The following is a 27653-nucleotide window of genomic DNA, read 5'->3' as shown; positions in this document are numbered from 1 at the left end:
GAATTAGGTGGTAGATAAGCCAAGATGAAAGTCACATAAAAAGGTCTTTAGAAAGCATTTATCAATGTGATAAACAATGGTCTTAAGGAAATAAAAGCACATACTGAAATCCATTTTGATGACAGTTTAAAGAAAGCAGCTTTTATGTATGGCTGAGCTCATCTTTGCTGTGTCTTTTCGATTTGACTGTTTACCTAAAAACACAAGTAATGTCCACAGTCTAGTCTGCTTCTGCAGCCCTTTGATTCGAGTGAATTAAATCTTTGACCGACAAATTGCTCCACACCTTTGTCATGAGCAGAAAGGCAAAAGTTTGCATTTTCCTGCAAGAACATACAAGTCTCTTCTATGTGTTGGGCTTCCTACTTATAATTCAGGGCTGTGGTTGACTTAGAGGCTGCTTTGACTGATAGTGTACCTCAGTGGCTTGCTACTTCTGCCATCTGTGTTTCTGAATGCACCTAAAAAATAAGTAAACCACAGCATGATAAACAACATAGTGAAACACAAAAGTCTGCAGACACTGTGATTGTAGTCAAAACACACAGAAATGCTGGAGGAACGAGGCCAGTCTCGCAGTGTCCATAGGAGGTAAATATATATTACCAAGATTTCAGGCCTGAGCCAAGATACAAGCAGAAAACAGGAAGGCATCAAAATAAAGACTGAAGAATAGGAGGGGGATGGGGATGGGGGGTTTAATAGAAACCAGAGAAGTTGATGTTAATGCCATCCAGTTGGAGGGTGCCCAGACAGAAGAGTAGGTATTGGGAAGACATGTCGGCAAGGTAATGGAGTGGGGAAGTGAAATAGGTGACCACTGGGAGATCCACACTATTGCAGCAGACAGAGCTCAGATGGGTTGGCGGGTGGCTGGGTCTGGGTGGTACTCTGCATTCGAGGCGACAGGAGCTCCAATGGGTTGGCAAGTAGGTGAGGTCTAGGAGAGAGTCCGTGGTTGGGGCATCAGGAGCTTGGTTGGGCTGGTGGCTGATGCGTCGAGAGCTTGGATGTGCGGGTGGCTGGGGAGCTCAGATGGGCAGGAGGCCACAGCATTGGGATATGATTAGGCAGGAGGCCTGGATCAGACTTACACTCCACAATGGATCCCTGCAGATTCACAAGTGAAGGGTTGCTTCACTTGGAAGGAATGGAAGGAAAAATAACATACCTGGTTTGATACTATTAACAAAATTCAGTTAATTTTTGTTACTCTTCAAGAGCCTAAATAACTTTTTCTTAATCCAAGGTCTTGAAATGAAGTTCAGCTCAAACAATTCAGGTGTTATCTTTTGGTAATAAATAGATTTCAGACAACTATGAAAACATTAATGCATCAAAAGGAACCTTTAATTGATTTCAAAATTAAGTGTCAGATTACTGTATAAATTTCTATAGAAATTATTGCATTAATTTTATTCACCCATTGTTTTCCATCTATCCCGTTATGACCTAGACCAGTAGTAATAGAAACTCACTAAGTCAATGGTATCTTCAAAACAATAAATGTTATTAATAACTATTAATAATATAATATTTCTTACTTAACTCTAATCTTAACCCCACTATATGCAAATGTATATATGTGTATGTGTGGCAGATCCCAAACCACTAGAGTTCAGGTACAATTCTGAAAAGTCAATTTCAAAGTTCAGTCTTTTGTGTTAAAACTCAGAATCTTTAAACTGTTGTTCAAAAGTATGCATGGATTAGGTGAGGTACTAAGTCATCAGACTTCTCAAAACTCATGAATTCTTGCTTTCAAAGAAATGTTTCTTCATACGAATGATTTGTTTACAATTCCCCTCTCTTGTGTGGAAATTATGAAATGTAATTTCCATGATGATTTCACAAACTCAGGGAAGGGTTTAGATGAAATTACTATAACAATGCCAGAGTCGCCTAACAAAGATAGACAATCGAAGTGGCCATCTTTTCCAAAGCCACTTTGATTCGGTGTTCCTCTCTTGTCAAGGAGAATACAATAGCAGTCCTTTCTCACAGAATGTAACTGCAAATGTCAAGATGCTCTCTTGAACTGTCATAATCACATGACTGCTTTGATCATTACTGGCATCAGTTTCAATTCCCAAAAGCACTACTCATGGCAAATCGCCTCCTGCTTGTCTCCACAGGTCATCAAACAAATAGCTGTTTGTTTACACAGGTGTCTTTCTGAGAAAATGTCCATTGTTTTGAACTTTCAATGGAACAATCAACTCTGTTTTTATGACTGATCCAGCTCCAGCCACAACATCGCTTCAAAATGATATTTTGAGAATGTTTTCCCTATCCAAACTCACAAAGTAACCTTACTAATAAAATATATTATAGCCTAAAGATTAATAATTGCATGATTTGTAACACCTAAAACCAATTCCTGTCGCTGGGGTGTTCTTTCAAATATGCTACCAAGACCACATCTGTCCGCCATTCAAGGCAAAACTTGAAATAAAACAGAACTTTCTTGAAATAATTCACTGGTTAAGCAGCATCCTTGAAGACAGAAAAAAGAATTAGTGCTCTTCTGATAAAAGGTCATTCATCAAGGAATTTTTACTCACCCTTTTGCTCTACCCACCATCCACAGATTTTGCCCAACCAGCTAAGGATTTCCAGCATTTTCTGTGTTTATAGAATCATATAGCATGAAAACAAGGTATTTGACCCTCCATGTGGACATTGAGTAGTGGCCATGTTTTAGGGTGACCATTCCAGAGGAGAACATGGTCACAAGTATATAATAGACGCACACAATTCGCTTGCATTTGTTGTCTTTGCAATACTGTTTAAATCTTATATAATTTTTTTTTTTAAACACTATGTATGTATATGTGTGTGTAATATCGACCATGTCCTCCTTTGAAATGGCCACAACAGAGCCTGATCTTTCTCCTACCTTTGCTGGTTTTATGTAAAGGAATAAATACAAGGATGAGACAGAACAGAGAATCATGGATGGTGGTTCTCCTGAATAGTCCAGAGGTTGCACGAATAACTGTACCTCAGCTAGGATCAGTTAATCCAAACAAGCCATGAATTGGATCTGAGGCCTACTAGTCTGGAGGGTTAGGCCTGTATCCAGTGCTCAAAATCCACTGGATTCTGGTGGAATTTAAGCCACTGCAGTTATTTAGTTAAAAATCAACTGCTATACTCCAATGTGGTATGATGAATGAACAGTGAAGGAAGCTACAAATATTTTATTAAGTAAAAACACAATGCTGGAGAAACTCAGTTGGTCAAACAGTGTACTTTATGTAGCAAACATAAAGATACATAACCAACATTTCAAGCTTGAGGCCCTCATCAAGGCATGAGCAAATGTCAGCAAGTGCTTGAACAAAATATTGGGGGGTAGGGGTAGGAGTATGATCTCAAAGGAAGATAATAGGTGGATAAGGGAGGGAGTGAACACCAGCAAGCAAAGGGAAGGAGAAATGGCTCTGTGAATGGAGAGGGAAGGGAGTGGAGGAAAGAATACAAAGGGAAAGGGAAGGGAGGGTGAATAGAGAGTAGGCCCGCAGAAACCAGAGAAGTCAATGTTAATGCCATCCGGTTGGAGAGTGCCCAGACAAAAAATGATGTTCCTCCAATTTACAGGTGTTTTTTGTGGAATAGGACATGAGGTCATGGATAGCCATGCGAGCATGGAAGTGGGGCTGGACACTGGGAGATCCCTGTCACTGATGCAGACAGAGATAAGGTGTTCTCCCAGTCTCTCCAATGAAGAGAAGGTCACAAAGGGAGCACTGGATGCAGTAGATAACTCTCACAGATACACAAGTGAAATGTTGCTTCATTTCAAAGCACTATTTGGGGCCCCAAATGATGGTGAGAGAGGAGATGCTGTTGGAAATGTGGCACTTCCTATGACCACAGGGGACAATGCCGGGGGGGCAGGGTTTGATTGATGGGGAGGGATGAGTGGATGAAGAAGTCATGGAGGGAGTGGACCCTACGGAAGGCTGAGAGAGGAGGAGAGGAGAAGATGTGTCTGGTAGTGGGATCTGTTGTAGGTGACAGAAATTAAGGAGGATATAATGTATTGGATGAACAACCTAGTGGGATGGTAGTTAAGAACAAAGGAAATCCTATGTTTGTTACGTCTGGGAGCAGAGGGGGCTGGGGCAGATGAGTGGGAAATGGAGGAGATGCATGGAAGGCCTGTGTTGATGGTGGTGGAGGGGAAGCCATATTTATGGAAAAAGGCAGATATTTCAGATGATCTAGACTGGAATATCTCATCTTGGGAACAGATGCGACGGAGACGGAGAAATTATGAGAAGGGACTAGAATCATTCCATTGGACTGGTGTGAGGAAGTGTAGCTGAGGTAGTTATGGGAGTTGGTGGGTTTGTAAAATATGTTGGTGGAAAACGTATTAAGTTAGCCTTGCCATTTCACATACAACACAGAAATGATCAGAGAAAGGCTAGGCCCAAGCATGGAAACGCTAACATTACTTGGGAAATAAAACTCAGTCTTGCATGACACAAATCCTCTGTTTACAAATCCAACTATGTCTGACAAGATGGGACTAAGCAGAGGAGGGCAGGACTTCCTACATTGCCCTACGGTGAGGTAAATAGACATCAAAATTAGAGGATTGAGTGAATTAGGGTTAAGTATTTTTTGACACTTCCATTTTCTTTCACTCAGCAGACAAAGGAGAACACCAAAGGAAGGGGAAATTAAATAGTAGGTAAAATTTATGATTTCTATACTTATCAACTTTGAAAGTAAAGGCTGTACCATAATTAACATTCACTGACATCCATCACCTTGAGAGTGAATAATGATCACATGAAAAATGTATACAAATGGTCATAAATAAATTAAATAAATTATGCTAGTGTAATTTATTCATGTTCAGTTGTGGGATATTACTTGGTGATCCTGGGAGTCCATCAGAATTCAACTAGGATAAAACCTCCTCATGAAATAGTACCAGGTAAAAATGATGGTGATGAATAAAGTCCCAGGCCACCTGATCAAGGGTTGACTGTGACAAGAGTATTGGATGGGGAAAAAAATTTTTACTGGGACATCCGTTAACTATCACTGTAATCGCATGTAAACAATCGCTGCAAGATAGTAACATGGAATTAATGACAAAAAGGCTTGAAAAAGAGGCTAAATAAATTTCTCCATTAAGAACGTAAATAAAAGGAAAACTGCACTTTTAAAACCAGACTCTGAATTTCCATAAGCACTTCTGCTCAATTCAAGCAGAATTAAAAACGTGAGCTCCTATCGCTGATTCCCCTGTAAGAACCCAAAAGCAGCTGTTCAATATTAAATGACAGCCTCCCTCATTGTAGGAATTGCTTATCATTTGTTAGATTGACAGAACTCTAATCCATCTAATTTCCCAGGAGCCATTTAGTTTTTCCAATTTGCATCTCCTCTCGAGGAAGATTATGATTTGATCATAACAATTTTGGGCCATAATATATGTCACCATTTATCATAACATTCATAAGAAAATTTCCCTGTTGATGGACTTTGGCATCAGCACTGTTAATCAACTCAACACTCAGCACCTTCGCAAGTCAAACCTGCACAAGAGGAGCATTAGAAATACGAGCCAGGGTAAATCATTTAATCCAGCGAGTTTCCTCTGCTGCTCAACTCGATCATGGTTGATTTTCTACCACATGCAGCACCTTCCTGCCCTCTCCCCATTTTGCTTGACTTCTCTATATCTACCAATTTCTGAATGAACAACGATCAATGGTTGAACTCCTGCAGCCCATACTTGACATAGAATTCCAAAGATTTGCCATCTTCTGAGTTAAGAAATGTCTTTTTCATTTCATTGCTAATTGGCCAATCACACATTTTGAGTCTGTAAACCCTAGTTCCTTAGTAAAGAGAAATATCCGTCCTGTCAAGACCTGTAAGAATTTAGCCAGATTCAATTAGGTCACTCTAGCTCTTCTAAACTCTTTTGAAAGACAGTGCAGAACCTGCTTAATCTCTCCTCATACAACAGGCCTTCCGCTGCAGAAGCCAGGCTGGTGAATCTTTGCTGCACTCACTTTACAGCAATTCATTCTTTTTCAGGTAAGAAGACCAAAAACATGATAATCCAGCTGTGGTCTAACCGACATCCTAATTGCAACAAGACATCTTTGTTCTTCGAGTAAATCCTTTTGGAAAAAAAAAGGCAAACTACCATTTCCCCTCTTAAATTGCCTGCTGGATTTGCATTTAGATTACAGTGACTTGAGTACAAAGACACCCAGGTCCCGGAGAATATCAGTTATTTTACCAATCCCATTTAATCCCTCACTAATTAAAAAAATACTCATTTTTATTTGGTATGTGGATTGTTACACATTATTTCGAATTGCATTTAGTTTTTTGCTGCTCATTTCTTTATCTTGCCATGGAATCATCGACCCACAACACAAAACAGGCCCTTCCACCCAACTCAACCATGCTGATCAAGTTGGAATTCTGGACCAGTCCCATTAGCCTACATTTGACACATTCCCTGCTGAACAAATATCTGAAATTATTCAATATTCAAGATTATTTTACTGTCATGTCATAAAGCAATATTACACAAAATTTCCTTCAGTCTGTGGCAAGGCCATTAGTGTTGGCTGTCGCCCCCTTCAGTAATATAAAGAGAAGCAAAAGAGAGACCCTTCTGAGTCACTGAGCATCCGTGGATTGGCTCCAGTGCTCCCATAGGCTCCACAGACACAGAGACCCCTGTTCACAGCAACCCGAGCTCCACGTCCAAACCTCCAATACGAACAGGAAGCCCTCATTGCCTGAGGCCCCTTTGGGAGCCCTTCTTGCCCTCAACACCCTCTTGAATCCGAATCTTGTTACCTGGCTACCATGAGCAGGTCTCCAGCAGCCCGCAGCCTGTGTGGGACCTTTGAGTAAGTTGCCATCAGCCCGCAGCCTGTGTGGGTCCTTCAGCTGCTGAGCCCCTCACTGGTTCGCTGCCGTGGTCTCCTCTGCCTCTCAAAGGGAAGGGTGGATTCTCCCATTTCTGGTTCCATGCCTCGGTCGGTTGCTACTTTGGAGTCTGCGACCCCTCAAAGCCGCTGCCCGCACGGGCATTGCCATCTTGGGCACAGACACAATAGTTGCAGGATTTTAAATAAAATCACTGTTGGCTCCTTTAACAGGCCATTTAAAGCATATATGGAGCTGTCGGTATTAAGACTGGGGAGGTTGGACTCTGCGGAGGAGAACTGGGTTCATTCCCTGCTCTCCCTAGGTCCACACCAGTAGCCACACTGCCATTACAGTGTATAAATATATATACACACACACACACACACACACACTTCTTTGCCTCTTTATAATTATTGACATTACCTCATAAAGAGCTACAAAAAGAGCCCTTTGTCAATAGATTGTTTAATAATCCAAGCAACGTTGCTTTTTGAAAAGTAGCAGATACTGAGTAAATTCTTCTGCCTATCATTGTTTGTCCCTGATCTTTTCAAGCTATAGGCAGATAGAAGAGTCATAGAGCATAGAAATAGTCCTTTCAGCCCACTTCATCCATGCTGAACAGAGTCCATCCACACTTGTCCTATTTGCTTGCTTCAATTATCTGTCTCAATGGACAACTTATTCAAGATATTCATCTTGCTCTGTGCTAAATACTTAGACCTCAGATCTCAATTAAATATCTCCCCTTAAAATTTTGCCCTCTAGTTTATACCGGGGTAGCGAAACTTGCTTAAAGTAAGAGCCATATACAATAAACTTCAGAAGTCTGAGAGTCGCAAGACATGAAAAAACATTACATACACATTTTTTCTCTAACTTGTACATTTTGTTACAAAAACATTATATAAATAAAGAAATACATGTATGTAATAATATTTATTCATGTAAGTAGTTTTTAAACTGCTAATTTGTATTAGTTTCAGTAATCAAAAAGTACACATATCACATATGCGCGTGTAATAGTGGAATTTTGTGGACCAATATCTGGGAAACATTTAGAGGGTTGACTATTACACTCATACTAAATATCACCACATTAAGTACTGTGTCGTTTGGGATGTCAGGGGCTTGGATGGGCAGGTGGGTGGCAGGAACTGGGTGGTAAGTCTGCATTTGGGACTTCAGTAACTTTGATGGGTGGGCAGGGACCACGAGCGGATGTTAAGTCAATGTTTGGGGCGAAGGGAGGCAGATGGGTAGGTGGCTGTGACCAAAAATAAGGAGGAGGGGGTCAACTTTTACATGGTATGGATTATTATATGTGTACATACGATAAACAAAGCAAATACTGTATTTTAAATCACAATCCACACCCACTAAAACTACCATTGTGAGCACCAGATCGTAAGATTCCTGTCTCAGCCAACATGTTTCTACGAGCTGCACATTATATGTCAAAAAGCCTCAAGTGGCTCACGAGCCAAAGTTTGGCCACCCCTGTTCTATATTTACTTCCCCTGAGAAAAAAGATTCTGACTCTCTATCCCGTCATAATTTTGTAAACTGCTATAAAGACACAACTTAGATTCCTACATTGCAGTGAAAATAAACCCAGCCTCTCCAATCTTTCCTTACAACTACAAGTGCTCCCCTACGATGGTCTGACTTCTGATTTTTCGAAGTTACAATCATTTGAATTTATACCTTAATTTTCAAATTCTGATCTGTTCCCGTGCTTGCGATGTGTGGTACACTCCTCTCATCAGGCCAGCATTGTGCAAGAATATCGTACAGCATACTCTCTCGCGAGGCTGACTCAATTATGTTCGCCGTCTCTGTACCAATCAGGCAAACAGACCATCGCGTCTACTGAACACCCACGTTCTCGAGCATGATCATAAGAGAGTGAAATCGATGACTCTGCCGTTTTATCATCACCACCAACCTCAGCATCGACAATTAGTTTCAATTCAATGCTTCAAACATTTTTCATGCCCAGTGTGTTTTCAGTTAATGGTTTTTTTCAGTGTGGAATAAATGTAATTATAAAAAATGGTAGGTGCACTATTATTTTTCAACTTACGATAGGTTTTCCAGAATAACCCCATCGTAAGTTGAGGAGCACCCTATACAGCCTTTCATTCTGGGCAACAACCCAGAATCTCTTCTGCACTCTCTTTGCTGTAATCACATCTTTCTTGTGGTAGCAGGATTCCCATCAGGTCCAAAGTTAATCAAACTTGAGGGCAGAGGAGGGAGGAAACAAAGGGATTTGATGTGGTGGTGTAACAGATTTATTATTTTGTATTATTAAGATTAAGTAGCCGATCATATCTGTTTGCTCCTACTCAATCACTGAAACTACTCGCATTTAGTGATCTGGAAAAGTCTTTTGCTCATGCATTGTTTTCTTTGCATGGTATCAAAGATAAAGAAGAACTGTAAAACATACAGATATGGAGCAGGAAGAACTGTAATAATATTGGTGTGCCCAAGGTTAATTTATGATTCACAAAAGGTGAAAGCATCAGATGTACAATATACAAAACACAGTAGGCAATATCTATGGAGACAGAAGTTTTTCAGATCAATGACCTTTCATGGCGTAGAGGGATGACGTGCAGTTCCACCTTTCCTCAGTTAGACTGAAAATACCCAATTTTAAAACCTGTAAAAGTGGTTAAAAATAATATTTACAAATTTTGGAATAGTGGAGGATTGCAATGGCTACAAATGTGAAGAAATCAAAGACTCAGTTACAAAAGAAATTACCTTATTAAAGTGTTGAAGAATTGAGGCCTACCTACCAAGTTGAAGCTATGGAGTCGTCGACTGGAGTTCCCAAGCCTCAGAGGACCCCTGCTCACCTGAGTATTACGCCGGCACCAACCGCACATTTGCAGGATGGCGCCAGTTCTGTGACGAGCTCGACTGGCCCTGACTCGCGCCCCCGTGAGCCCGGGCACGCGGGTGGATCGGCCAAGTGTAAACAGACTTGCGAGCTCACAGTCATGCCTGGTGGTCTAGGGGTACGCCGTGTAGCATCGGAAGAAGCATCTGCGCGGTTGGTGACTCTTTCGGGCATGCGTGGTGCATCGCGAGTCTGAGAACTATTCGAAAAGGTGTGGGCTGTGGGGGAGCCCAAAATATGGTAGGCTGACGAGGTCGGCACGCTGTCGATGGATATCCAGACCCGCAGCCGCACGGGAAGAAGAACCACTGTATCAGAAAAGGAAGAAAGTAGAGCATTACTAGAATCAACACAGGAAGAATATATGGGGACTGGGACCAGAGAAGGTAGGCCTCAAGGGGAAGTGATGGAACCTGGACTGGATTCTGTGTTTACAATATTGGAAGGGATTGGTCATCAAATGGAAAACATGTCAATGCAGATGTCTTCTCAGATAAATCAAGGATTTATGGAAGTGAAAACTAAAATGAATAATATGTGTGAAGAGATGACTTCTATGAAGAAAGATATGACTGTAGTTAAAAGTGATGTTAGTCAATCATACCATAGAGGATAATTTTTTAAAAATTGAAGTTTTTTTGAATCCAAGAATCAAGTGGATCGTATAAGAGAAAAAATGTAAAAAGTAGAGGATTCTTTTGTGGTTTGGGGGATTCAGAAGAAGGAATTACTGAAGAAGATTGACTCATTAGAGAATCAAGATCAAAGAAATAATGTAAAAATTGTAGGTCTCCCTGAAGATATGGAAAGTTCAGATCCGTAAAGTTTTTTAAGAAATGGATTCCTGAGGTACTGGGCAATAAATTTTTTCCAGATGGTCTGGAGCTAGACCGGGCACATAGAGCACTGAAGAAAAAACAGTTTCCAGGTCAACCACCGCGAGCAGTTTTGATTCGTTGTTTGAAATATCAGGATAGAGAAATGATTTTACGAGTTGCGGTGCAGAAGACATGGCAAAATCAAACTCCAATGGGTTCAAAATAATAGAGTGTTTCTCTATGCTAATCTGAGTCAAGAAATTATTAGAAGGTGCCGAGAATTTAATTTAGCTAAAGAAGTATTGTGGCGAAAGGGTTATAAATTTGTTTTTCGTTACCCAGCTGTACTGAAAGTTTTTTATGGGAATTTTCAATCTCAATTTTTTGAAAATGACCATGATGCATTAATTTTTGCTAATTCGTTGCCAGATCTATGAGGAAGTGGACGGTCACCATTATCGTCACCTAAAAGGAGGGTAAATGGTAATGGGAATGGGAAGAATGAAAACACAGAAAGAATGGAAAGAAAGTTAAATTGACGCAAAGTCTTCTTGACATTGAAGACCCGGAACAATCATTGGGACTAGAATCGTTGGGTTGAATATATTTGATTATGTACTTTGTGAAAGTCTGACTGGGGGGGGGGGTGGATGACACTGAGACCTTATACTTATCTGCCACTAGTGGGTTTTACCACACCCAGATTTTTAGGGAGCTACTACTTTTTAGTAGTTTGTTTGGGATAGTATATTTTTTCTATTTTTTTGACTTTGGGGAATTTTTATATGGGGGGAGCATTCAAAATATTCAACAAACAATATTTTGAAAGGGGAGCAATTTTATAGTAGTGTGAAGTTTATTACTAACAAAATGTCTAATTTGAGTTTTGCAACTTTTAATGTTCAGGGATTGAATAATCCCATTAAGCGTAAACGAGTTTTAGCTTATATAAAGAAAAATGAAAGAGACACATTTGACTGAAAAAGAAGATTTGAAATTGAAGAGAGATTGGGTTGGTCATGTGTTTTCTTCTTCTTTTAATTCTAAAGCAAGTGGTGTAGTGATTTTAATTCATAAGAAATTACCGTTTGAATTGGAATCATTTGAAGGAAATTCAGGGAGGGTTTTGATGGTGAATTGTAAAATTTTTGCTGAATCACGGATCTTGTTAAATATTTACGCACCTCATGTAGACGATGAACAGTTCATGTTGGAGGTTTTTTCACTGTTAAATCAGGCTAATGAAAATATTTTGATTGGGAGAGATTTTAACTGTGTTTTAGATTCTTTATTGGATACATCTCCGAAAAATATAAGGAAATCAAAGACGGCAATACAAATAGGAGCTCTGATGAAAGATTTGAATTTAATTGATGTTTGGAGGAGAGTAAATCCTACAGAGAATTTTTTTTCTTTTCATTCATCTGGACATGATTAATTTTCTAGAATAGATTTTTTTTTGGTATCGGCACATTTACAAGGTAGAATACGACAGGCTGAATATAAAAGTCGGGTTATATCGGATCATTCTATTGTTGTTCTCCTGTGCAAGTCCTGGGAAGTGGTGCAATTGTCTTATAGATGGAGGTTTAATACAATGCTACTGAAGAAACCAGAGTTTATTACTTTTGTTAAGGAACAGATTGCTTTACTCTTGACTGAGAATACTAATTCAGTAAGTAGTAATTTTGTATTGTGGGACGCTTTGAAAGCATATTTGCGTGGGCAAATTATTAGTTATACTGCGAAAGTTAAAAAAAAACAATAGGTGGCGGAAAGTTTAACATTGGAGAAGCAAATTACTGAGTTGAAAAAGGAATTTCAGAAAGATGTTACAGAAGATTTAAAAAAAGCTGCTTTAACAAAGTTGAAATTGTGTTATAATACATTACAAACTTACCAGTATGAGCATTTAATTCACCGATCTAAGCAACGTTATTACGAACTGGGTGAGAGAGCTCATAAGGTATTAGCATGGCAATTAAAAATGGAACGGACATCACAAATTATTAATGCTGTTAAAAAGAATTCAATAGTTACCTATAAACCTCAGGAAATTAATGATCAGTTTTATTCATTTTACCAAAAATTATATACTGAGAGAAAGCAGGACGTTAGTCCTACTGAATCTTATTTATCCAAATTAAAATTACCTGTTTTAGGGGAGGAGGAGGTTAAGGAACTGAAAGCTCAATTTACAGATTTTGAGATTAAAGAAGCTATACAGGAGATGCCGAATGGAAAGTCACCAGGGGATGACGGATTTTCAGTTGAATTTTATAAAGTATTTTATGAAGATTTATCCTCTGTACTTGGAGAGGTATTGCAGCAAATAACTGAGGATCAGTTGTTACCGGAATCTTGTTTGAGTGCTATAATTACTGTGATTCCAAAGAAAAATAGGGACCCATTGAAAGTATCTTCATATAGACCTATTTCTTTATTAAATGTAGATTATAAAATTATAGCAAAATGTTAGATGTTAAATATTCACCTCAGTGGATACATATAGATCAAACAGGCTTTATAAAGAATAGAAACACGTCTGATAACATCCTTAGATTGATAACATTGGTCAATGCATCTAGACAGCAACCCAACCACCCACTGGTGGTTGCACTGGATGTGGAAAAAGCATTTGATAGGTTTGAGTGGAATTTTTTAATTTAAGGTGTTAGAGAAGATTAATTTTGGCCCTTATTTTATTGGTTGGGTTAAGGCTCTATATACAAATCCAATTGCTAGGGTGGTGACAAATGGTCAAACTTCTTTACCCTTTAAATTGAAGCGATTGACCCGGCAAGGTTGTCCATTATCACCAGCCTTGTTTGCATTGACTATCGAACCGTTAATTCAGACAATATGTCAGAATGGTAAGATTAAAGGGATGAAAATTGTGGATGATGAATATAAGATTAATTTATTTGCAGATGATGTGTTGATGTATTTGACAGAACCGGATCAGTCTTTGAAATATTGTTTGTTGAAATTTGGAGAGTTATCTGGATATAAAGTTAACTGGGATAAGAGTGAAATATTGCCAGTTGGGGAAGGAGATTATTCAGAATATAAAAATATTATAAAATTAAAATGGTCAGATAGAATTAAAGATTTGGGAGTGATAGGAAATGCAGATTATCAATTTTATATGAATTAAATTATGTCCCTTTATTAAAAAGGATTAAAATGGATTTGATTAAATGGAAAGATCTTCCGTTAACATTAATTGGTCAAGTAAATTGCATTAAAATGACTATTCTTCCTCGAATCCAATATTTACTTTCAAAGGGTTTTTTCCAGGATCTGAATAGAGCAGTGCGGGAGTTTTTATGGAAGAGAAAATTAGCACGAGTAGCTTTGCACAAACTTACATGGAAATATGCATTAAGTGGACTTCAGTTACCTCATTTTCAAAATTATTATGAAGCAGCTCAGTTGAAATTTCTTAGTACATTGATGGATATGGACCAACCCCCGAATTGGGCGAAGGTGGAAATGGTTTGTATTTCTGAAGTTGAGGTACACCAGTTTATATTTAAGTGGAATATGAACTTATTGCAGGAATTTAATATGCTGGTATTAAAACATTTGCTAAAGATATGGATATGGTCGAAGGGTAAATTATCAATTCAAAACCCCATTATATCATAATCAGCTTATTCCTTTTTCAATGTTCAATAATCATTTAAAGAGATGGAATTCTAAGGGTATAACGATAGTTCAGGACTGTTTTAAAGGTCAGTTTATTTCTTTTAACCAATTGAGAGAGAAATTTGATATATCTGTAAATCCTTTATTTGTGTATTATCAACTCAGACCTCCGATATAATTATGGTAAAGAGATTAATTTACCTATGTTGACGAAATTTGAATCTTTGATTTTCTCTATACCAAAGAAAGGTTATATTTCGGATATGTATCAATTATTACAAGAAGGTATGGATAAACTGGAATGGGAGAAATCAAAGGATAAATGGGAAAGTGATTTAACTTATATTATCCCTCAAGAGAATTGGGAAGTTATGTGTTATGAAAGCATAACTAAACTGATGAACGTGGAATGGTTAACTATACTTTTTTACATCAGTTATATTTGACTCCAGAGAAACTGAAAAAATATGAGTTTAGTAATTCAGATTCTTGTTTTAGATGTGGATTATGTATTGGAACTTTTTTGGGTCTTGTGTTAAAGTACAACCATTTTGGGAAGGCATTAGGTTGGTTCTGGAAAAATTACTCAAAATTAAATTACCATTAGACCCATCGATTTTTTTGTTGGGTTATATGGTCTTTTTGAAGGGATTGGGGTTGGATAAATTTCAGATTGCATTTGTACGCTTAGTGTTGGCTGTAGCACGAAAATGTGTAGCTAGTACTTGGAAAGATAACGTAGAGATTAATATCGCACGTTGGCCTAATGAATTGAGAGCTTGTATTACTATGGAAAAAATTACATGTAACTTGCATTATAATTATTCCTTTTTTGTTAAAATGTGGTCTCCTTATTTGGAATATATGAATCTGGAAATACTTTGAAATATTGTATATATTCTCTTCTGTTTTTATATTTGGCTCCCCTTAAGGGAGCTGGCTGAAGAGGTGGGAGGGTGGGGAAGGGATTTTGTTGTTTATATATATATATAAACTGGGGTTTTTTTTGTTATTTGATTGTATACTGTTCAAAAATCTTTTAAATAAGGTTTAAAAAAGGGAAAGGTGACAGGATAATCTTCAGAGTGTAGAGATGGTAGGGTATTGGGCCTTATGAAGGACGATAGCAATTAATGAATTTACCTAGCTGGTGCTCTGCTAGAACGTCCATGTTTTGTTCCCAGGAATGCCCATCTCTGAGCATTACCTGAACAATGTGGTCCAACTTCGACAAAATAACAAACAGAATGGGTGATTTGGCAGTTATTTTAATTTGTGAGTCCCTGATGCATCAATTTGCCTGGTCAAATTTCCAGAGTGGCAAGAAATAACTCAGAAGTGACCATTACCTAGTTTCATTTGAGATTTTTTTAAAAATAACAGCAGTTATTGATTTTTATACACATGTATCTATGGCATAATATGTTAATAATGCTCAGATGCTTAGAGCAAATAGTTAAAGGATTTAAAATTTAATGATCCTGAGCTTAACATTCTATAAAGATTACATCATATTAAGGTTGTGAAAAGTCTTAGTGAAAAAAAAACAAGTTAGTGAAAAATTCTATTTCATTGCTTTGTGTATCTGTCAAGTTTACCCTCCTTTTATCACTGCAAAGCCAATGAATTATTATTTCTTAAAACTGCACATGAGCCTACAAAGTCAATCATTATCACCCAAGTCATCATCAAACATTTTTGCTTTGGTAATGAACATGTCATGGTTGACCCCCACATTGTAGACTCTGAGATTATTGAATCACATACACAATACTGGATCTAAATGCTCATATTTGGGATAGTACTTTCTCTTTGAAGCCTGACCACTTTGTTCAACTGCCAGTCACTTCCCTTTCAACTATAAACATCACTTACAGTTGATCCTCTGGTTTCAGTTCCATGCTTCTCACTAATTTTACATGTACTAACCTTTTGTATTGCCTCAGGATGTTCCCGTTTGTACAGGTAAAGGTGATGTTTGGCAGCAGCTGTCAAATTACTATTTCCCCCATATAGATGAGCTCTGAGGCCATAACTGTACAGGTGTACAACACCTATGTTTTGTAATTCTCTTGTCCCATTAGTAGCTACCCACACGACCTTAGTTACATAAAGGCAGGACAATTATATCCATGGATATTTCCAAAGATGCTGTCAAAGTGGCATCTGAGTTGTCATCATGAGGCACATAGTGTAATGTAATCACTTCTGACCAATTTTCTCCCTGTGCTCATAAATTCCAACCCCTTCAGGGCAAGGTAGGTAAATATTAATTGAAAATCTCTATTTTTCAACCACTTCAAATCATATTTATAACATACCATATTGCATTGGATGCCAACAGTTTCTATTAAACTTTTGAAATTTGCTGCTGAAGTAATCATTGCATTCTTAACATTTTTCCCCTATTGATCCCACTTTTCCAAAAGATCACAAGATCGAGGAGTAGAATTTGTCCATTCTGCTCAATGTGTCTGCTGCGCCATTTAAATCATGGCTGATGTAATTTTCCTTTCAACGCCATTGTCCTTCCTTTTCCCTATAACCTTTGAGACCCTTATTATTCAGAATTTAACAACCCCTTGGACCTCCACTACTCATTCTATCAAAATGCATGACCATACATTTCCTTACGCTGTGTCCCATCTGCCACTTCTTTGCCCACTGTCCAAGTCCCTCTGCAGACTCCCCATTTCCTCAACACTATCCACCCCTCCATCTATCTTTGCATCATCCACAAACATGGCCACAAAGCAATTTCATTTTCTAAATCATTTACATGCAGCATGTAAAGTAGCGCACCTAACACACCCACCCCTGTGGAACGCCACTAATCAATGGCAGCCAACCAGAAAGGCTCCCTTTATTCTTTACTCCTTGCCTTCCACCAGTCAGCTATGCTAGTATATTTTCCATAATACAATAGGCTCGTATCTTGTTTATCAGCCTCATGTACGGGACTTCAACTTATGGAATCATAGGATTCTTTAATCTTTGACTTAAAGATTCACTCAAATGTTTTATTATGTTCTATCCTTAATAACCTGACAATACTAATATCCATTATTTTGTCTTTAATCTTCAGTACCTCTCTTTTTTTTCCATTCTTATCATTATCAGTGTCAAAATCTTAATATTGGCCTCAGTACCCATACTTTCAACAGCTTGTCGATTGGACCTTGCTCCTTATTTCCATTGGAGCCAGGGTTCATTGCCAAATGAAGCATTCATCAGGAAGGAAGCAATGATTTCCACAATTTACGGAAAAGGGATGCCACAGAGCATTTTGAAAATATGAATGAGAATTTTAAAAGGACATCCTTACCAGACTAGGTCACAGAGACACAGAATGAGTGGTAAATTGGGTTAGGATTACGATAGAAGCGAGCAATTTACAATAAGTTGAAGTTTGCAAAGAATGAAAAATAGGACATAACAGAAAAATGTGAGAATAAAGAAAGCTTGGGTGATCAGTGCCACCTGCAGACTGTTACTTTAAAAATAAAGCCTTACCATCTCACCTTGGCTATAAATAGTATCACTCAATGCCAATTCCGTTCATCCTAACTGGAATGCCAATAACAATAGCTCGAGTGATTGTCAACGATAAAAGTGCCCTGGGGCACTGTGGTTGAAGCAAAAACACAATGCGGGAGAAACTCAGCAGGTCAAACAGTGTACTTTATATTGCCTTTGTGACACAAGCTAAATATTAAGAGTATTTTTCAAACATCTGTGATTTGGCGTAGTGGGTGCTCAATTGTTAGCCAGGATGGGGTGGACATGTCTTTATTTTGTTCACGATCAGCAAGAGTGAAACAAATATTTAGTTTGTTATGAGCCCAGAGGACCCTAAAACCCAGCAGCAATAGAAATTCACCAAGACAAATGGTTACTTAAACAAAAGTTGCTTTTAATTATCTTTAAACATGAAACCAGGATCAAACTCTAACTTATTACTATTAACAACTTAATCCCCTTCTAATTCTAAGCACATGTAGTGTGTATGTGTGTGTGTGTGTGTATACTGTGCTCAGAATTTTACATTTATAAAGTTCACCAGGCTTTGATGCTTGAAAGGTAAATGGTTACCGCTCAGGAAGGTTCTTGTTAGTTTTCAGAGATGTTTTGCTCATTGGACACCCACAATTGATTCCTTCCGATCAGCCATTTCAGTGTCTTGCTGAAGAAACTTGCCCCACCAGGGTTTTCCAGATGATAATCTCTTTCTTTCAGGTCACCACAAAGTTTCTCTTCTGTTTCCCTTATTTCAAATGAAACATTATACAGCCAGCCATCTCCTCTTGTATGGACCACAAGGTCTTTTACCAGGCTGAACTAAGAACTCACAACCCATCTTCAAAATGGGGTTTTTCCACAAGTTTGCCAGCTTGTCCTGTTCCAGTCCCAGCTGTTGCTGCTGAACTGTAATATTGAAGAACTGAATTCTCTCCCCCCCCCCCCCACCTCTCTCTCTCTCTCTCTCTCTCTCTCTGAGAAAACCACATGACCCATTTAGGACAGCAAACTGCACTCAGACTGCGGCACCGGACCCAATCTTCTGAGTTCATTCATCTGTTGCTTTCCAAAACAATAATCCATTACTCTACATCATGTCCGATTAACACCTACTTGTGAAGTCCTTACAGACATTCTTCAAAGTTTTTGTAAAGGCACTCGGAGCCTGGACTGTCTGGTTTGAGCAGAGCTCTGGCATTTTAAATGAGATCTGTTTTGAAGTGTTACCAAACTAAAAAACAATTTATCTCCTTTAAAACATATACAATATAAAATATAAACTGTCATGAGTTATGCTGGCAGTGAGATAATAAGATAGGTAGCCTGCTCATGGAAGGTCTGGTCAAGAGGCTGTTCAGAGTCCCGGGACAGGAATGGGGGAGGGGTTTTGACCTTTCACACTAGATCACTCCCAACTAGGGTACTGATCTCCTTCGTTGAGCAGCCTTTGCTTTCACGGCAGACACTTTATAGGGCCGATTTAGCGTTCAATTCCTGGGATCACTGGGAAGTGTGAAAGGGGTGGGGGCTTCAGGAGTTGCTGCTGACCCCCCCCTCACCAACTGCCCCCTCTGGCAGCTCGTTCCAGATATCACCTGCCCTTTGCGTCCATCCATTGTTCACCCGTGTAAAAGTGGTCTCACTTCCCACAACCTCCAGAGCAATTCGAATGGGCAGGGGAAACGAAAAGGGAAAAAGTCCCCCATGGTTTACAGCATGTTAATCGGACATACTGTGGAGTAATGCATTATTGTTTTGGAAAGCAACAGATGAACGGACTCAGAAGACTGGGTCCGGTGCCGCAGTCTGAGCGCAGTTGGCTGTCCTAAGTGGGTGATGTGGTTTTCTCAGAGAGGGGGAGAATTCAGTTCTACAGTTCAGCAGCAGCTGGGACTGGAACATGAAAAACTTGAGAGAGAGAGAGAGAGAGAGAGTGAAAGAGAGTGAGAGAGGGAGTGTGTGAGAGAGAGTGAAAGAGATAGATAGAGAGAGGGAGGGAGAGAGAGAGGGAAGGAGAGTGTGAGAGAGTGAGAGAGGGAGGGAGAGAGTGTGTGAGAGAGGGAGAGAGGGAGGGAGAGAGGGAGGGAGAGAGGGAGGGAGAGAGGGAGAGAGAGAGTGTGTGAGAGAGGGAGAGAGGGAGAGAGAGAGAGAGGGAGGGAGGGAGAGAGTGTGAAAGAGAGTGAGAGAGGGAGAGAGAGTGAAAGAGATAGATAGAGAGGGAGGGAGAGAGAGGGAAGGAGAGTGTGAGAGAGAGAGAAGGAGAGTGTGAGAGAGAGGGAAGGAGAGTGTGAGAGAGAGTGAAAGAGATAGAGAGAGGGAGGGAGAGAGCGAGGGAGAAGGAGAGTGTGAGAGAGAGTGAGAGAGGGAGAGAGAGGGAGGGAGAGAGTGTTTGAGAGAGAGTGAGAGAGAGGGAGGGAGAGTGTGTGAGAGAGAGTGAAAGAGAGAGAGAGGGAGGGAGAGAGGGAGAGAGAGAGAGGGGGAGAGAGGGAGGGAGTGTGTGAGAGAGGGAGAGAGGGAGGGAGAGAGAGGGAGGGAGAGAGTGTGAAAGTGAGAGAGGGAGAGTGTGTGAGAGAAAGTGAGAGAGAAGGAGGGAGAATGTGTGAGAGAGAGTGAAAGAGATAGAGAGAGGGAGGGAGAGAGCGAGGGGGAAGGAGAGTGTGTGAGAGAGGGAAGGAGAGTGTGAGAGAGAGTGAAAGAGATAGAGAGAGGGAGGGAGAGAGCGAGGGGAAGGAGAGTGTGAGAGAGAGTGAGAGAGAGAGGGAGGGAGAGAGTGAGGGGGAAGGAGAGTGTGTGAGAGAGAGTGAAAGAGATAGAGAGACGGAGGGAGAGAGTGAGGGGGAAGGAGAGTGTGAGAGAGAGTGAGAGAGGGAGGGAGTGAAAGAGAGTGAGAGAGAGTGAAAGAGTGTGAGAGAGTGTGTGAGAGAGAGTGAGAGGGAGGGAGAGTGTGTGAGAGAGAGAGTGAAAGAGATAGATAGAGGGAGAGAGAGGGAGGGAGAGTGTGAGAGAGGGAGAGAGATGAGGGAGGGAGAGAGTGTGTGAGAGAGGGAGAGAGGGAGGGAGTGTGAAGGAGAGTGAGAGAGGGAGAGAGAGAGTGTGTGTGAGAGAGTGTGAGAGAGAGGGAGGGAGAGTATGTGAGAGAGTGAAAGAGATAGAGAGAGGGAGGGAGAGAGAGGGGGAGGGAATGTGAGAGAGTGAAAGAGATAGAGAGAGGGAGGGGGAGAGAGAGGGAGAGAGGGGGAGGGAGAGTGTGTGAGGGAGAGAGAGAGAGAGAGGGAGGGAGAGAGAGTGTGAGAGACTGGGAGAGAGAGAATGAGAAAGTGGGAGAGAGGGAGGACTGTGCCCTGCCCAAAGTAAAGAGGAGAACGGACAGGGAAAGTCGCCAGAGGGGCAGGGTTGGAGGTGACTCGTTGGATCTGGGTCAGAAGTGAAGTGGAAATGACTGGGTCGCTTCGTGAACTTCCCGAGGTTGAAGCTTCCATTGAAACCCGAGCAACGCGGGGCTTCCGAGAGAGAGAGAGAGAGAGAGAAACTCCTTGCAGCCACGTGGGAGTTTCAACCCATTGATTCTCCAAAGATTCCCTGACGGTTGTTATTATTTTCAAGGGACTTGACGGGAGTTTCGCCTTGCGGGGCCGTTGCTAGGGAACTGCGGCCTCCCCGGGCCTGGGCCCGGCCTGGCCTCCCCTCCCCTCCGCTTCAATGAAGGAAGGTGGCCGGGTGGTCGAACCCCCCCACCCGCGGGCCTTGCGGTTCTGAAAGGTGCGTGAGAGATAATTTAGGATCTGTTCGATCCCGTTGAATCGCAATTGAGGGGGTTTCGAACCGGCTCGCTGGGGGAGGCTGGAGTCGCACCGGTGCGGGGGGGGGGGGGGGGGTCATGACCTTGAGCCTGGCCATCCTGATGGTTGCCACCAGGTCAGGCCTCAATATGGCCGGCCCCTGTCTCATGAAATAGATTTAAGACCAGGTTGGATAGATTTTCACACACTTGGGGAATTAAGAGATATTGGGTGGGTGGGGAGGGGATGGGGGAGGGGTGGGGGGAGAGGGTGGGGGAGGGGGTGGGGGAGAGGGGGTGGGGGGAGGGGTGGGGGGAGGGGGTGGGGGAGGGGTGGGGGGAGGGGGGAATGAGAATGAGCCTGTCATCAGATCAGATTAACCCTAACACTAATCCTAACCCGAACCCAAATCCTAACCTTAATCCTAACCCAAACCCTAACCATAATCCTAACTCTAACCCAAACCATAATCCTAATCCTAACCCTAACCCTAATCCTAATCCTAACCCTAATCCTAACCCTAACACTAACCCAAATCCTAACCCAACCCCTAACCCAAATCCTAACCCAACCCCTAACCATAATCCTAACCCTAGCCTAAACCCTAATCCTAACCCTAACCCTAACCCAAACCCTAACCCTAACACTAACCCAAACCCTAACCTAAACCCTAATCCTAACCCAAACCCTAACCCTAATGTGCAGAGCCTTCTGCTCCTCTTTCTTATGTTCTCTCTTCTTGCCTTTACCCTTTGTCAACTGAATTCCCACCATTAACCCCAACCTGAGCACTGAATGCCCACCTCAAGTTTATTGTCGCACGTCCCCAAGGTGCAGCGATAGAGGTCGTTTGGCAAGCAGACCAACTGGAGAGCTGGCCCCTCGGACGAGATTATGAGGAGCAAAGATAGGGCAGGCAGCCAGCACCACCCTCCCCCCCCCCACCCGCGCGCGGGGCGACAGTAGTGAATACCAGAGGGTATAAGTTGAGGGGAGACGTTAAGGGGTGATTTTATTTTTTACACACCGAGGACTGGATGCCTTGAATACATTGCGATGGTGGAGGGCGGTACAATAGAGACATTTAAAATAATCTTAGACAGGCACACAGATGCAAAAGAAATTGAGTGTTATGGGTGTGAGATCAGGAAGGTTTAGATTATTGAGTAGGTTTATATAGGTTGGAACAACATTGTGGGCTGCAGGTCTGTAATTATAGAGTGAAATCTGATGGTACAGGGGGTAAAGGTAATGTTGTGGTCAGTTGGTGTTCAGCAAATGAAAGAAAATAACCACCCAGAAGCTGTGAGTGAGTTGAACCTACCAGCTGACTTTACTGGACTCCCATGATCCTTTGCAGCCAAACCCCCTGCCACCAGCGGGACCACTGTGATGTCAGCCCAGTGCAAGCCTGCACCTCCATGAGCCGGTTCGCTTGTGGACCATTGTGGCCCACTACATGAAATCCCCCCACCCCCGGAACCGTTGAAGTGCCGAACCCACAGTTTGTAAACAGTTGGTACATTTGGGAGACTGTCATCTCTGCCACAGGGCTGGAACAGTTACTGGTTCGTCGAGGTCGAGGTGTGCCGCTTTGACGAGTCAACCGTGAACATTTCCTGCCTACCCCCAATGTCCCAAAGCCACATAGTTCCATTGTGTCATAACACCTTGTATGGAGCCAAATATGAGTGCTGAAGGGGCGTCCAGTGGGTGCCTCTCCTTATGAAGATGTATTCGCAGTATTTGAGATCCTTCGGGATGTAGGATGGAGCTGGACCATGGCATGAGGTTGATATGGGGGCCACGGTGCCCACCTTCTCGCGAAGTCATGTTATCAGCGCCATAGGTGTTTCCCACTGGCAGCAAGCCGCTGGCATATACTCTCCTGGGACTGTCAGCGGGGGCCCATAGATGAGTTCAATGGAGGACATGGCCAATTCTTACTTCAGCATTGTGCGAATGCCAAAGAGTACCCAGGCAGCTCATCCACCCAATCTGGGCCTCAGAGGGCCATCTTCAAATGCTAATGGAACTTTTCCACCAGTCCTTAGACTATGGGTGGTAGGCTGTGGTGTGATGTAACTGGGTCCCTAGGAGCTGTGCCAGCGCTTCTCATAGGCTGGACATGAACTGTGCCCCCTGTCCAGTTGGCACAGGATGTCGAGGAAGCATCCGAGAGTGGGACAGCTTCTGGCCATCTAATGAACCTGTCCACCATCATGAACAGGTACATGGTGCCTCTGGAAGCAGGTAGTGGCCCGACGATGTCCATGTAGATGTGGTCAAATTGTCTGTGTGTCGGCGGGAGTTGTAGATGGAGCAGAGGTAGTAACCTGATCTGTGTTCATATTTCTGTTATAAATACCCTAATCTTCAGCTTTCACCACTAAATCTCTAATTTCTGACCAGGCCTCCCCAAAATTCACACTCCGATCCTTAACCTTTAGCGCAGGTTCTTTCTACTCCATAACCCTGAAATCTCGTCATTAATCTTTCCCACTTCTGACCATTCCCAAAATTAATTCTTAATTCCAGCTCTCAGCACTAATCTCCAATATTAAGAATAAATATGAGCAGACGCAGGTGTAGACCATTTGGCTCTCACATCTGGCTCTGCCTTCAAAAAAGCCATTTGTATTCACTTTCCTGCACTAACCCTCATAGCCTCTAATTCCCTTAATATCTAAACATTTATCATTCTCTACCTTGAATACACTCAGCAACTTAACCTCCAGCTTCCACTCGCGTAGAAAATTTCAAAAATGAACTATCCTCCGAATGAAGAAATTCTTTGTTATTTCTGTCTGGAATGGCTGGTCTTTATTTCGGGTCTTTGATTCCTGCTTCACACACCCAAACAGGGTACACACCTTCTCTATATATAATATGACAAGCCTTATAAAAAAAGATGTACATTTCAATGAGATCTTTCATTACATGAAGGCTTTGCCTGCTTAATTGCTCCTGGTAAGATAAACTTGATCACCAAGAATCAATCTGATGAATCTTTGCTGCACTTGCTCTCTCATAATATTTCTTTATGTGGGTACACAATGTTCCTGCCTCATTCCCACCAGGGTTGTAAATAATTGGAACAAGAAGTCTCTGCTATTGCACTCAAATCCTCTTGTACTAAAGGCCAATGTACGGTTTAACTTTCTAATTGCATGCAGTAGCTGCATGCTAAATTTCAGTGATTCATGTACAAGGACATCCAGTTCCCCCTGAAAACCTTCTGTATCTCATTACCAGTTAATATCCTCATCAGAAAATGACCTGTTTTTTTTTGTTAAACAGTCCTCAGTTCTCTTCCCATATATCAACCTGACACGGTGCATTTTAATTTTGTTGAATTTTTTTTGCACAGTACCTTCTGAAAATTCAAATATTCTAATTCCCCATTGTTTAAAATGACATTTAAATCTTCAAAAATGCTATTGGATATATGAAATATTAATTCCTTGTAAATAAATGCTTGTTTACATGGTCCAATCTCATTATTGCTTTCAAAGTGCCTTTTTAACTTTTCCTTAGTAATATACCGGTAGCTCTGCATTTTCCATTCTATGAATGTCAGGCTAACTAGCCCATAGTTCCCCATTTTCTCTTTCGCCCTCATTTTTACAGTGAGTTACATTTGCTGCCTGTAGATAACATTAAACCTATAGCTTTTAGTATTAGACACCTCTCTATAACTCTGGTTTTGCTTCTCATAATTTTATATTACTCTATAAGGTTACCTCCCAGTCTCCTTTGCTTCAGGGAAAAGGGATGCAGCCTATCCAATCTCTCCTTATAACTTAAGCTACCTTATACAGGAGTGTCCTTAAGAATCTTTCCTGCACTCTCTTTACCTTAATTGCATCTTATTTATAGTGTGGCGACCAGAACTGCACATGATGCTCTAACCAGCATTTTGTACATATGTAACATGACATCCCAGCCAATGAAGGCAAACATGCCATATGACTTCCTCACCATCTTGTTTACCTGTGTTTGATTCAAACACATTCCTCGGAGCCCTGCCAATTACTGTGCTATGTGCTAACCTGGTTTAATTTACTAAAATGCATCAATCAGCACTTGACTTAGTTAACTTCCATTTACCATTCCCTTGACCACTTTCCCAGTTAATCGAGATCAGCCATTCTCAATAGGAGCAATATGGCTCTCCTGGGGGCCACAGCACATTGGGGGGGGGGGGGAATGAAATGAAATCATAAAATACTTTTTTATGTGTTTTATGTAGTCGGTAGGAAAGAGGTATGGAAGAAACCAACTAAACAACTGCTTCACGGAATTTCAAAATTTCTTTATTGTCATGTAATAAAACAGTGCAATATTACAAGGAACTTGCTTTCCCTTAAACAACCTCCTTCAATGTATATCACTAAATTTGGTGACATCAGTAAATTTACCAATCATGCCATCAATATTGTCATCCAAATCATTAATATATATAACAAGCACTGATTCCTGCATCGTACAACTGGTCACAAGGTCTCCAATCTAAAATATGGGAGTGGATGCCCTAGGTTTTTTGGCCTGCGCTCGCTACATTCACATTAATAATTCTTAATTTCTAACATCAATATTCAAATACTGTTACCCAAATACCTGTGCCTTATTCCACGAAATTACCATAGTACACCAGTACAGAGTCAATCCCAATACATAATAGAACCAATCCCAGAAGCACACTCTATTCCAACACACCTGAGTTGAGGGGCACTGGACAAAGTGGCGACTCTCTGCCTTATGGTAATCAAAAAGTTAAAGAATTTCATATATGTTACATTCTAAATGTAGTATTACGTGGCAATAATGTGTTTTTTGTCTGTCAGATGGTATAGCAAATTAAACATGTTAAATTCAGAATAAGAACATAAGAAATAGGAACAGGAGAGGCCATCTGGCCCATCAAGCCTACTCTGTTCAATAAAATTATGGCTGATCTGGTCATGGACTCATCTTCACCTCCCTGCCAGTTCCACAATGAAAAAAAAACAATTTAATCATGTCTTAAATATATTTAATGAAGTAGCTTCTACTGCTTCCTTGGTAGAGAATTCCACAGATTTACTATGGGAAAATCAGTTCATCCTTCATCTAGTCCCCTGAATCTGGAGGCTATGTCTTCTAGTAGTTGTCTTACCTACCAGTGGAAATAATTTTCCTGCCTCTTTCTTATCTATCCCTTTCATAATTTTACATTTCCATAAGTTACCCTTCATTCTTCTGAATTCCAGCGGGGAAAAGTCCAAGGTGACTCGATCTCACTTTATAATTAACCCCTCAATTCTGGAATCAGCCTGGTGAACCTCCTCTATACCATCTTCAAAGACCATTTATCTCTTCTTAAGCAAGGAGATCAGAACTGCATGCAGTTCTCCAGTTAAAAATTCAATCCCTCCACCAATGAAGGCCAACATTACATTCGCCTTCTTAATAATCTGTTCCACCTGCAAATCAATGTTTTGCAGTTCATGCACAACAGCATGTTGAAATCTTTCACCATTTAAATAATCTGTTCTGTTTTTCCTTCCAAAGTATTTGACCTCAAATTTACCAACATTTTACTCCATCTGCCAGATCCTTGCCCACTCACTTAACCTATCTATATCTCTCTGCATCCTCCACACAATTTACTTTTCTACTCAATTAATTTCAACAGCAAACACCCACTACCCACTTGGTATCCTCTTCCAATCATTAATGTTAATCATGAAAAGTTGCAGGCCCACACTGACCGCCCCCCCCCTCATGTCACTCCACTCATCACTGATTTCCAACCAGAGAAACAGCCATTTTTCTTTACTCTGCCCTCTGTTGGTTAACCAATTTTCTAACTATGCTAATACATTACCCCCAACTCTTCTTTGGCTTGGCTTCGCGGACGAAGATTTATGGAGGGGTATGTCCATGTCTGCTGCAGGCTCGTTGGTGACTGACAAGTCCAATGCAGGTCAGGCAGGCACGGTTGCAGCGGTTGCAAGGGAAAATTGGTGGGTTGGGGTTTTCCTCCTTTGTCTTTTGTCAGTGAGG

The 27653-nt window shown here is 41.0% G+C and overlaps 1 protein-coding gene and 1 long non-coding RNA gene across 5 annotated transcripts in view; one reads left to right on the top strand and one right to left on the bottom strand.

Moving 5' to 3' along the window:
* On the bottom strand, window positions 1-23187 carry LOC138751881 (uncharacterized). The gene is made up of 3 exons (XR_011350241.1): window positions 22930-23187; window positions 9735-10146; window positions 1-461 (listed from the first exon to the last, which is right to left on the bottom strand). It is a non-coding gene; the product is annotated as an uncharacterized lncRNA (long non-coding RNA).
* rnf32 (ring finger protein 32) overlaps window positions 21093-27653 on the top strand; it is a 55711-nt gene continuing 49150 nt past the window's right edge. Inside the window, exon 1 of one of the 4 annotated variants that reach the window (XM_069914772.1) lies at window positions 21093-21585. The gene's annotated coding sequence lies outside the window, so the exon portion shown is untranslated. Of the gene's footprint in view, window positions 21586-21708; window positions 21794-23169; window positions 23190-27653 lie in introns of those variants that run through there. The other 3 variants (XM_069914769.1, XM_069914770.1, XM_069914771.1) reach the window with 3 other exon arrangements.

Source organism: Narcine bancroftii, chromosome 1 (genome assembly GCF_036971445.1).
Source record: "Narcine bancroftii isolate sNarBan1 chromosome 1, sNarBan1.hap1, whole genome shotgun sequence".
In the NCBI taxonomy this organism is placed as follows: domain Eukaryota; kingdom Metazoa; phylum Chordata; class Chondrichthyes; order Torpediniformes; family Narcinidae; genus Narcine; species Narcine bancroftii.
The sequence above is the reverse complement of the archived record's forward strand: the minus strand, read 5'-3'. Positions and strand labels throughout refer to the sequence as shown.